The 12,519-nt window shown below is 45.7% G+C and overlaps 1 protein-coding gene and 1 pseudogene across 1 annotated transcript in view; one reads left to right on the plus strand and one right to left on the minus strand.

Moving 5' to 3' along the window:
* Window positions 1-193: 193 nt before the first annotated feature.
* On the minus strand, window positions 194-3,934 carry LOC140002819 (zinc finger CCCH domain-containing protein 11A-like; annotated as a pseudogene).
* A 7,584-nt stretch (window positions 3,935-11,518) lies between these two features.
* The window catches only part of LOC140002820 (uncharacterized), a 99,568-nt gene continuing 98,567 nt past the window's right edge, over window positions 11,519-12,519 (plus strand). Inside the window, exons 1-2 of the mRNA XM_072040212.1 lie at window positions 11,519-11,908; window positions 12,307-12,422. The gene's annotated coding sequence lies outside the window, so the exon portion shown is untranslated. The remainder of the gene's footprint in view (window positions 11,909-12,306; window positions 12,423-12,519) is intronic.

The raw sequence follows: 12,519 nt of genomic DNA on the forward strand, positions 1-12,519 counted from the left end.
CCCTAAAACAAAAGGGATTTTTTTTTTCTATTTCACAGAAACCAGTAGCCAACAGAAATATTATCCTGTTAGCCCATCTCCACCATGTCAGACACTGTTTTGACAGCTAAACCACATAAACTCATATTTTAACTATAATTAACATAGAAAAAAAATATTAATAGTCTCAGTGCTTGCTTCAAACTCCAGCTGAGATAGTAGAGAGTGAATCTGAGTCTGCTTGACAGCTATACTTTGTGCAGAACAAAGCTGCATAAGCAAGCAGAATATTATTAGGTACAAATGCTGACAAATAGTCCTTTCAAAGGTGAATGTCTACGAGTAAAAGTACTTCCACACTTTTTTCCCTTTCAAAGGCATTTGCACAGCTCTAAACAATGTATACACAAACTCCTGTCATACTGTGTCCACACCTGCCACTGTCAGCCTCTTTAATGCTTCAGAAATTGCTTCTTATATAGCACTGTCTTCTACAGCTCTTTCTTCTCGTTACTCTTCTGTTTTTCAGTTACCCCCCTATTTGCATACTGACACTTTTTTTTTTTCTCCTGCCACTGCACTTAACCTGAGCACCAAATCTTGCCAGTACAACCAGGGACTTTAAGCATAAAAGCACGTTTTGAACAGAAGGCAGCACCAGAAGGCTAACATGGGTGAATTGTTTTAATTATTGCTTAACCCTCCAGTTTGGGAGTAATGAAATCAAAACAAAAGCATTCACTATTACCTTTCCTGGAAGACAGTGTCACAGGTCTCACCACTGTCCGGACGTTTTCCTTTTCTGGAGCAGGAAAAATCATAGAATCAATGGGATGAAGAGAAGATCTTGAAGAACCTTCTGTTCAGAGCAACCAAAACATAAGGAAGTTTACCCAACATAAAAAACTATCACAAAAAACAAAAAACTTTAAATTATTTGTTACTGTCCAAAATACAGCAAGCAGAGCATGTAAATAAGAGAGGTGACTAATTTGCCTTTGGTTGCCCTTTGAACTCCCATTTAGAATACCAGCTGGCTGAGAATCAGGTTGCTTGATGCCCCCAGCTAAAAATGGAAGTCTGTCCCTCAAGCAGCTCCCAGGCACCATCACCTGCCGTGACCAGGATAAGAAAGTAGGGAATATTAACTCACCACCGTGTCTCTTATTTTTTTCCTTCATCTTCTGAGATTTGATTTCCTCAAGTGTTTTTATTCCAAAATTCAGATTGCCCTCTGAAAACAGGAAACAGTTCATGAGACTGGCTTAGAGGCACTAACTGAGGGACCACAGGTCCTCAGGCTTCTTAGCGCTCAGGAACTTTCTGAAGTATTTAGAATAAAGCCTGTCAACACTCCTCACAAGTGAAAGAGCCAGAGAACCAAGGGCATTTTGCCCCCCCTATCATCCTTCAGGCTTAAAAATGTAGTTTTAATTTTAATCCATTTACACCATATTAGATCCCTCTATCGTTAGATATGGTTTATCAACAGTGGTTGCAAGGCTGCACGTGCAGCCATTTCAACTCCACGCTGTGGCCCTGTTTTGTTCTCCAAAAGTAAAGAGAAGGAGTTCATCTTTCTGACCCAATGGGCACGTGATGGTATGAATGGCAAAAATGAGATCATGGAAATAACTGAGTCCATTCAGCACCCCTACATTTTGTTGTGTTTTTACACCACACTGCTTTTGAGTTAACTGTCAAGTTCTTCTGATTTATCCTACTAAGGTGCTGGAATACCTTGTTTAGTAGCAGTAGAACTGCCTTTGCAAGTGGAAATCACCCGTAATCCATTTTTGCCTTTCGCAGCTGGTTGCTGGACGGGAGTTCTAGTTTCTTCTCCTTCCTCAGAAAGCTGGTCTGAAGGGGAAAAATCTATTCAGTTATGCATAGACCAGATTGTTCATGATTACGTAGCTCATGCAGTGACACTTCAGCCCATGCTTCATATAAAAAACTTTGTCGCTCTTTTGTTTTGTTTTGTTTTTTAAAGAGCTACACTGACCTGATAAACTCCTAAGTAGAATACACTAGGACAAAACATCTAGGACTCTAGATTCTCTCTGCAGATTTAACTACTACACAACACATTGCTCTTCAGACAGAAAAAAGAAATTTCCTTCCTAGTTTCACACAGAACTTTACACAACAGACCAGCTAAAGCCAGGAGTGGTTCTAAGCTTTCCTCCAACGTTTCAGGTTCTGTCCACTGACTGCCAGACAAAGCCACCAGTGACCTGGCCAGACTGCCTGCCCTATCGCTAGTCAGACCTCAGGCCATCTGTGATTTCTACATTCATTTACAGCACAGATTCCTTCAAGAACCAAAGATTTAACACATTCATTTACAGCATGAATTCCTTCAAGAACCAAAGATCTACACATTCATTTACAGCACAAATTCCTTCCAAGAACCATAACATGCTCACCATCATCATCTTCATCATCATCTGCAGCATTGATTACAACTGGAGGGTGTGTAGGGCTTGGGACATTTTCAGAGTTTTCCACTTTCATCACCCCCTTAGCTGTGGAGAGGGATTTGGCTGGACAGAAAGTTTCTTTTGCTGCAGTGACATCTGAGCCACTTTCAAATCATCGTCCGCGGACTCAGGCGGACTTGGCAGTGTAGCTAGAGGAAGAGGAGGATCATCGGTAATATGGCAGTTTAAAACTTTGACCACAATGCAAAGAGATGGTAGGAAAGGCAGATAACCCGCACAGACAACAAATTCAGCATCTCCTTTTGCCCACCCCATCACTGTTTACACCGGGAACAATGACTTCCCTTCGAACAACAACACATCTCCCTACCACCCAGCAAAAGATGAAACAACAGGAAGCAAACTGCAAGGCAAACATCACACAAAGCCAAGAGAAGCTGAGCACAAAAGCAGAAAACAAACACCAGCAGTACACTCGGTGCAGTACACCTATGACTGCAGACCTTTTCCTGCACTCACAAATGAACAGTTACCTGATGCCCCCTACAGGATTGGCACCCACTAAGTAATACTCCAAATTAATTCTTCAGTACTTAAAGAAAAAGGACCTAAACTCACTCTTGCTTGGTGGGAAGAATTGTCCATCGATGTAACGTCCCTTTGCATGATGAAAAGCACAGTTGGCTTTCTGACAGCCTCCCGGCTGCTTCTCCCAGTAGCAAGGAATCTCACTGCGCTTTTTCTGAAGACAGAAAGAAAGAAAAGCTCGTGATAACATGCACCTGAGGCTTGGAAAGAGATGCACAGCTCCAGATCACGACAGCTGTCACAACGCAGTGCTGAAACATCATTCCAAAGGTCAGTTTCTCAGTTCAGTGGAGTATTTCTGGGCATATTCACAAAGTTTGCATAAGCTGCAACCACTATGCACATTTAGATTTGTCATCATTCAGTTTGAGAAGACAGGCACTCTCAGGCATCAGTTGAGGGTGGCTTAAACTAATACACCTAGGATTATACTAGCATTATTCAGAGGGAAAAAGAACATCTGAAATTGCCTAGGTTAACCCTGTCTAGAACTACTTCTTGGAGACATAGTTCTTCTGCACCTTTAACTTTCCCCACTTTCTACCCCAGGCAGCTAGAACAGCGTTATCGGAAGGACTGTGGGTCAGAAGAGACCTGAGAGTTCATTATCAAGCCTGCTCCCATGAGGATAGAACAGCCTGTTTATTACCCCCCTGCTCCAGCAGGTTTTAGCAGTCTATTTAACAGCTATTCTGCATCTGTTGAGAAAACTGTCAGCATCTAATAAATATATATATATATATATATATCTTGCTAAGACACACCTAAGGCATTGATTTTATTTCCCTCTGCTTCCTCCCACCCCCTCTCTTGGTAACAGAAACCAGTATGATTTTGAAGCAAACGAATCTATCCTGCAAAAGCACAATCAGTACACCTACGGCACTGAAAAATGCTTTTGTTGATTGATTTTGAGAACACATCGTTAGGCACTCACGTCAATTTCCATGTGTCTGAATCGGCAGACATTCCTGAAACAATGACCCTCCTGCCACAGCTTGCAGACCGTCTCATTGCCCAGAGCAGCTTCGCAGTGGCGGTAGGCACATTTGTCTCCCTGGAACCAAAAGGAAACCAACAAGGAAAATAGAGTACAGCCTCAAAAATGGCCATGCTGCTGCCTAATGTTGCTACAACTGAATTCAGAATCTATCTGGTTCTCAAGTTAACCAAAGACCAGTGTGCTTCCTCCTCCTAATCTACTCCTTCCTGAAAAAAATGGGGAAAAAAAGCAAAGCAAAGGAAAGCCAGCCATACCTTGGTACAGGTAGAATAGAAATAGAAGTAGCAATCGTCTCCTTGTTTAGACATGACGACGAGTTCTGCTAACAAGCTCGGCTTCTCTCCACAGGGACTTCCTCTGCTCTTGGAGAGAGCTGTCTTCACCCTTGCTTGGGCTGAAAGTCTTCTACTGGCTTGTGAGCAGGGAAATCTTCTTTTGAAAAGTAACCCTAAAGAAAGTAACAAGTGAAAAATAATGAGGAACCAACAATTTTCCAGCTGTCTTCAGTTAATCAAATCAAGTTATCAGTCTCTCAGAGCAAAGCCTTTTTCCCAAATTCTGGAAATACACACCAACAAGTGGCATAAGCTTTGCCTTTGCTGAAGGAAGACAAATAACACAAAGAAAATCTGTCTAGTTTGTTTTACAGGCTTGTCTTTCTCAGTATGGAACAAACTGACCTCCCTGGTCTAACTTTGCAGTTGGCTATTCTGCCTTTGTCCTGGAGAGAAGAGCAAGAAAGGAACAAATCTATTTTTGCACTCCAAAAACGCGTTAGAGAAGGATTATCACACCCACCTAAGGGTACTTCCTTGTTTGTTTATAAAGCACCAAGTATTTCTCTTGGACAGTCTCTGTTGCTGGTCTGTTTTGTGCCTTCCATTTACAATAAAGATATTAAGATGCTTACCCCTTGTTTTTTGTTTTTTGTTTTTTTTTTTTTCTAACGAACAGTGGAAGTGGAGAGTCGGATGACAAGCAAGAACAAACACTAGAAACTCCTTGTTCTGCCCCTGCTTTTTAATCACCCAGCATCACCCCGGCTGCAAAACAGCCTCTGCTGATTTACCTGCTTGTTAAAGCACCCCACAGGCTGCAAGTGCGGTGTGCTAGGTGTCAAGTTCTATTTCACGGTGCACAGGTAACCATTCATCTTCCCACAGTCGAAGCACAGAACAGCCTCTTGCTAACAGAACTCATCCCTGCTGCTGCAAGAAACCTCATGGCCTGCAGGAAAACCTCAAGCTAAGAGTTCCAAAGCAAAAGCAGAAAACGCATGATTTGTACTCTTTATATTGGAGTGAATTCTAGCTGCTAAACGCTGCCTACATCTGAGGGCACGTTCTGAGGCTGGGAGGAAGGACACTCAACACCCACTGACAGCAGGAGTGCAAAGATGCCAGCCAAGAAGGCAAAGGTTAGAGCTGAACGCTGCCTCAGCTTCCTCCAGCAGCCAGCTGGGGGTCACCTTTCACCACGCGCTCTGAGACTCTGAGCCCTGAATTGGCAACATGACTATTTTTTTCCACTATTAAGCTTTTCATTAGTGCTTTTGGTTTGTTTGTGGGTATTTTTGTTTGCTTTTTTTGTCTTAGTTTCTAATTTTTATGGAGCAGTGACTTTAGCTAGAAAGAAGGGAGAAGCCAAGTATTTCTCAGTGAAGACGATAACAATTCTGTCTCTGTATTTGTAGAAAGAGACTGTTTGGCAGGTACAGGATACTTCACTGAGACTGTATTCTAGATAAACAGAAAACCTGACTGAAGAAATCTGTGTCCTTCCAGATTCCTGGGCATTTCAAGCGGTGACTCCTGAACGTTCTTGGGAAGAAGACCAACAACAGATAAGTGATGAGAACACTGTACAAGTCCCTACGGAGACAGACTACATAGTTATTGTGGATCGCTATGAGCTCAAAGTATGTCTAATTTCACCTTTTTTTTAATGCTCAAATAGGACATATTCCTGCGTCATGTAAAATTGCAAATTAAGCCCATTGTTAACCAATGCCAATTAAAACAATTAATTGGAAGGACATACAGATAGTGAAATAATTCAGCCTGTAATGCACTGTGACTGTTTAGTTTCCACACCTCATGGAGATTTCTGTAGGCTACCATTTGCTTCTGGTCATCTGTAGTTTAGGAGACAGATTCTTTGCCTAATTTTTAAGACAAAAGGCCTTGCTGAATTTTAAAATACCACACTGACAACCTGCTAGTACTATTATGGATATCATTTTAATGATTCATAATTCTTATGATGGGTTTGAGGGCTTTTATTTGGGGATTTTTTTTCATGCTTTGATGTATTAAGAACCTGAAAAGGATCTTTATTTCTTGCAGTGATGATATTAAACCTGAAGTTAGCAGGTTGACGTAAACTAGCTAGCCATGGAGAAGTGACTACTTTTCTGAAATTCCTTGAAAGTGCAGTATTAGAATTTCTTATATTGTGTGTGTGTATGTATATATATATATATACATGAGGGAGGCAGAGTTTGCTGATAAGATGATAAGCAGCATTATTTCCAGGGGGCAGTAGTATTTCCATTTGGTATGGCTGCTCCCTAAAGCTACAAGCTTGCAGGCTCACACAGGTAATGGACAGCTGTGGCAGTGGAAGAAGGTGCTGCCACTAGCTTGTCACTGTTGCTGTGCCAGAGATTATCATCTCTGCATCTTTGGTAATAGAAATGACTGTGTGAGAGAGAGGTGATTGCTACAAGCAGTCGCTTTGCTATTTACCCACCCCTGAATTTAAAGGTAGGATTGAGCAAACTAATCCACCTTTGCTCTGGGCGTTTGAGCAATCTGTTCTGCCAGCAGAGTTGTAGGCATGGCACACGTGGGTAAAGGTAATCACCTAAGGGTGCTTCCTTTTCCAGCTGGCACAGCTGTATCTACAAGATCTGCAGCCTTTTTACAGTGCCCCGCGCTGCTGCAATGCTTCTCTAATGAAATGCAACAGTGGCTTTGCTGTGGCAGCAGCTGTCCTACAAAGAGGATCGTGTCATTCCCTACTGCTTTGGGAGCAGTCGACTTGCAATTACAACCATTGATGTGATAGATTGGTTAGTAGTAAAAGATTGTCCAAAATTTCAGCCTTTCCTTTCTCTGAAATATGAAAAAATAACTCATTTTCCCTGCTGAAATCTCATGGGATATTTAATCTGTTCTCTGAAGTGTCACATTTTATTTAATAGCGTAAGAAAAAGTAGGCTCTCACTTGTATTGTTACTGTTCAACCTCCGAAAACATATAGAGCGTATTCAAAGGATCTTGTACTATTCTAAAGTTGTTGTTTTGCTCCATTGTTGTCTTCAGAAATTGTTATGCTTTGTCACTGAGATAACGAAGGGATTTGACATTTATCACCTGGAAAAAGTATATGGCGTCATTAATCAGTGTATTTACAACCAGAGAGAAGACTACGACAAAACCGATATGGTGGAGGTAATTTTTGTTTTGAATTCTAGCACTTTCTGTCACTGTTACGCAGTACTTGTGTGTTCTGGGGTATCGTGGTTGTTTAGCATTGCTCTTCACTGCTTAGCTGTCTGTGCACAGACAACAACAGTACGACTTCTCCCTTTCAGTCTGGAAGACGTTTATCCACCTTGCAAAACAATTTTTATATTTGGCATAACTGTTGGCAGTTTCTGCAGGAAAAAACTTGAACTTGAAGACAATGGGTCCACCCACACAACCCTTTCAAAGCAGTTAACCTTAGTCTGTCAGTAGTTTTCCTTGGGAACCATTTTGGGAGCGGGAGGACTACGAAGGGAAGGTGCTTTTCTAAGTCTTTCACTCGCTCTCTCCCTCTACAGCCAGTCATGCACGGTGATAGCAGTTGTTCCATCCTTGGAGAGAAATTTAAGTATATAACAAGAGTTTGAGACTTCTCTCTAGTCACACTCTAATCTCTTTTTAACTAATGCGCTTGAGCATCTGTAATTGGGGAGATTTCTGCCTGTGCCAGTTTTACACTGAGTCAAATTCTCTGGTCTCTTCCTGTAAAAGATGATTTTGGAGTTGTCCGAACTCCTCAGAAATCTGTGTGAGGCGTCCATGGTCCAAGTCAGGTGTTCCCAGTATACGCTTGGATATTCACTCTTCACATTGAAGATCCTTGAACCCATTTATCTTAGAGTTGCTTGTGCTTGAGAACAGATGAAATTTGTTGTGCCGATCAGTCTGCCTTGAAAAGAGAGTGCCTCTTTTTTTTAGGCACTGGTCATCTCGATCTCTTCTTCCACATCTGATAAAGAGTTAGAACGGACACTCTGTTCTGCCTGTCAGAGGATTATTTAGATTCAGGGAGGCCGCTCCTGAAAAAAAAAATGAGATCTTTTAGCTCGAGAAGGGATTTATTTATGTTATCTCATGGCCTGTGAACTTTTGTAACTTAACATTTAATTTAAGTGTTAAAAGTTAAGTAGCTTTCTTGGTTTTCTATTTCTTCCTTTAGCTTAGGCAAACAAATCTCTCCTATTCAGAGTGCACTGTACAAGTTAGTCAGGAGCGTGCTCTACTGTATGGAGAGAGAGAGAACTTAAGGAGTAATTATTCAAAGTCCAGAAATTAACTTGAGCTTGTTGTGGCTTCTCAGCAACTGTTTCTTCCTTCTAATTGTTGTGAAACCACTGCTGAGAGAGATCCATATAGTTTATATCCTCCTCTCTATTTTGGATGTATAAGGATGCCTCTGAAGCTAGAAGGGGTAATAGGCCGTTGTGATGGCGGTAGCACACTGTTTGCTAAATATTACTAACCATGTATTACAAATTATTTATTTTTATAGTAATAGAAAGTGTTCTTAAGCTTTCATTTGTGCTTACTGCTATTTTAGTAATAGGTAGTAATGGTAATAGAAGGATGGTTGGACTAGATGATCTTGTGGGTCCTTTCCAACCTTGTGTTTCTATGATTCTTTCATGAGGAAGCTGTAGACCGCGATGAGGTCTCCCCTCAGCCTGCTCCTTTCCAGGCTGCACGGGCCCAGTGCCCTCAGCCGCTCCTCATATGTCTTCCCCTCAAGGCCCTTCACCATCTTCGTAGCTCTTCTCTGGACACTCTCCAACAGTTTAATGTTCTTTTTGTACTGTGGTGCCCAGAACTGCACACAGTGCTCGAGGTGAGGCCGCACAGCGCGGAGCAGTGCAGGACAATCACCTCCCTCAACCGATTAGCAGTGCTGTGCTTGATGCACCCCAGGGTATGGTTGGCCCTCCTGGCTGCCAGGGCACACTGCTGCCTCATACTCAACTTGCTGTCAACCACGACCCCCCTAGATCCGTCTCTGCAGAGCTGCTCTCCAGCATCTCATCGCCCAGTCTGTACATATAACCAGGGTTGCCCCGTCCCCGGTGCAGGACCCGGCACTTGCTCTTGTAAAACTTCATGCGGTTGGTGATCGCCCAGCTCTCCAATCTGTCCAGATCTCTCTGCAAGGCCTTTCCACCCTCAACAGTCAACAACTTCCAGTTTAGTGTCATCAGCAAATTTGCTCAAAACACCTTCTAGTCCTACATCCAAATTGTTTATAAAAGCATTGAAAAGAACTGGCCCTAAAACGGAGCCCTGGGGGACCCCACTGGTGACCAGCCACCAGCCTGATGTAGCCCCATTTACCATAACCCTCTGAGCCCTACCCGTCAGACATTGCTCACCCATCGTATGGTATTTTTTATCTATGCTTGACATTTTTAATGGGATTGTGTATATGGTTTGCTTTTCTTGTTCTCTAAAATGACTTTTTGAGAAATCCTTTATATAATGAACATGAAGTTGAGGAATCACAGACAAGACAGGTGACAAGAACTTCTGAGGTGCTCAAAAGAGTACACCATAAAAATATCCATTTCTGCTTCCTAGCTTTTTTCCTAATCTGTTGTAAGTGCATTGTCATCTTTCTCCCGTGACTGCATTCTACAGGGCTGAGTTTTTGGGATACTAGCTAGCACTCCTGAGCACATTACTTCAGGTTTCTAGGCCAGTCTAATAAGCGTCTTCCACCACTGTGGCACCAGAATGAATATGAACCAGTCCTTTTTGTTAGAATTGTAGGGGTTGGAAGGGACCTCCAGAGATCATCGGGTCCAACTCCCCTGCCAAAGCAGGTTCCTTAGAGCAGGTTGCCCAGGTAGGCATCCAGATGGGCCTTGAATATCTCCAGAGAAGGAGACTCCACAACCTCCCTGGGCTGCCTGTCCCAGTGCTCCGTCACCCTCACCGTGAAGAAGTTCTTTCACATGTTGGTGCGGAGCTTCCTGGGCTCCATTTTGTGGCCATTGCCCCTTGTCCTGTCCCCACAAACCACTGAAAAGAGGTTGGCCAAATCCCTCTGTCCACCACATCTCAGATATTTATACACATTGAGGAGATCCCCTCTCAGTCTTTTCTCCAGGCTGAACAGCCCCGGGTCTCTCAGCCTTTCCTCACAGGGGAGATGCTCCAGGCCCCATTATCGTCTTTGTTGCCCTCCGCTGGACTCTTTCCAGGAGACCCCCGTCTTTTTCGTACTGGGGAGCCCAGAACTGCTGGACACAGTGCTCCAAGTCTAACTTTTCTCAATTGTTTCAGGATCTATCTATGCTATATAAACCATGGAGCTTTCTAGGCAAACACCGGCAAATCGTGAGCCAGGTGCAACTCAATGCCGACGTTTCCGTCAGTGTGTTAGGGGTGGCAGCTTTTTCCAAGACTGACCTACGCCTGGCACCTAATCTGCGTTTCAGTAGATGTACAGAAGGGAACAAAGAGCTGTGTTGTTAGCACTGGATTTAAAAAGCTACCGTGAAGAAGATGCCTGTGTTGAGCGGACAACAGGAAGCTTTCATTGCATCTCCAGGCAAAGGAGAGGAAAAAACATATCACTGAGGCAAAAATGTGTTTCTTCTTATCCACTTCAAGACGATGTTGAAAACCTGGTATCCTAAATGCATCTTTACCTCTGGAACCACAGTCAGCTCATTGCATTGCAACTGGAAAATTTCATACTTAAAAGGGAATGACAGGCAACGAGGAAGCAGGAGCGTTCCTGGCATCAAAACTTTTGCTCTTCGAAGTTTTGGGCAAACTTCTCCCCGTTATTAGTCGGGAGAGAAGAAGACCTTCACAGTTAAATATATATAAAGGCGTAAATCTCGGTTGGACATGAACAGCTGTCACAGCTAAGGGTTCCCAGAAGCCCCATTCTGGTTTTTCTGACTTGGGGAAAAGATCAACTTTTAGCGTCTGAGGCAAAAACATTGCTAAAAGCAGCGGTATGTGGAAACACAGCGTATTGAAGAGAAGTACGTAGTGGGAGTTAAAGCAAAACGTAGACTCAGATATCTGGACACGTACTGAAGGAAGAGCTCCTCTTTATTCAACTTGGAGGTGGAAAGAAAGGGGGTTGGGGGTGGGTTTTTTGTTTGTTCGCTGTTTGTTTGTTTTTTCTCCAAAGGTTTTGGGGGTGTCCCAGCCAGCCCCGGAGGGCATTCCTCCCTCAGCACCGGGCACCTGAGGGGAACTCGGGGCTGGAGAAGAAGCCGAGGTCGGGGAGCCGGGCGCCCTCAGCGCCTTTATGCCCTGAGCCGAGGCGAGCCGAGCCGGGCCGGGCCGGCCGCCGCCTGCCGGGCGGAGCGGCTCCGCCCCGCTCCCTGCCGGGGGAGGCTGAGGCACCGCGGCCCGCCGCTGCCCGCCGCTGCCCGGCCCTGCCCGGCTCTCAAACCCTCCCGGGGACGGGGGGGGGAGGCTGCGAGGCGCCGGGAGGATGCGAGTGGGCGCCGCGGGCTGCGAGGCGAGGGCCCGGGCGGCCGGCGGAGCTGGGACTCGGCGACGGCTCAGCGCCCGCCCCGCCGGCAGCGGACGACTCCCGGAGACGCAAAACGGCGGCGGCGGAGGAGGAGGCAGGCGGCGGGGCTGAGAGGAGAGGGGGGCGAGGCGGCTGCGGGAGGCGACCCCAAGCGGCCACGGGAGACCCCCGGGGAGAAGGCGAGGCGCTCCCCCGGCCGGCCCTGAGGAGAGGGGCGGCTGCGAGCACCCCTTCCCCGGCTCTGTGAGGGGGGAACGGGGCGCGGCTGGGCTGTGACAGAGCCGGGGGTATGGGGGGCACACGGGCAGGGCGAGCAACTTCGCTTTCCGTGCCTTGAAACGGGACGGAGCCAGCCGAGACCGGGCTCCCCCCCCTCTCTATATACACACACGCGCTCGGTGTGGCGGTGGGAGGGGAGCGGGGCCATGTCCCCAGCCCTGCCGGGGGTTTTTGCGGTGCCGGGGGCCGCCCTGACGCCCGGCTGTCCCCCAGGTGCTGCGCGGCGCTGGAGATCGGCAGCCGGCGGGGCGGGGCGAGGCGAGGCGCCTAATGGAGGCGGCGGCGGGGCGCTGAGGGAGCGGAGAGGCTGCGGCTGTCAGCGCTGCCCGGTAGGTGCTGGGGCTCCCCGTCAGGCTTGACGGAGGAGTTTGGCTTCGTTGAAGGGTGAGTCAAGGCTGAGGTGGCGGTCCCAGCCGGGACAGGCGC

Source organism: Anas platyrhynchos, chromosome 6 (assembly GCF_047663525.1).
Source record: "Anas platyrhynchos isolate ZD024472 breed Pekin duck chromosome 6, IASCAAS_PekinDuck_T2T, whole genome shotgun sequence".
Lineage (NCBI taxonomy): Eukaryota > Metazoa > Chordata > Aves > Anseriformes > Anatidae > Anas > Anas platyrhynchos.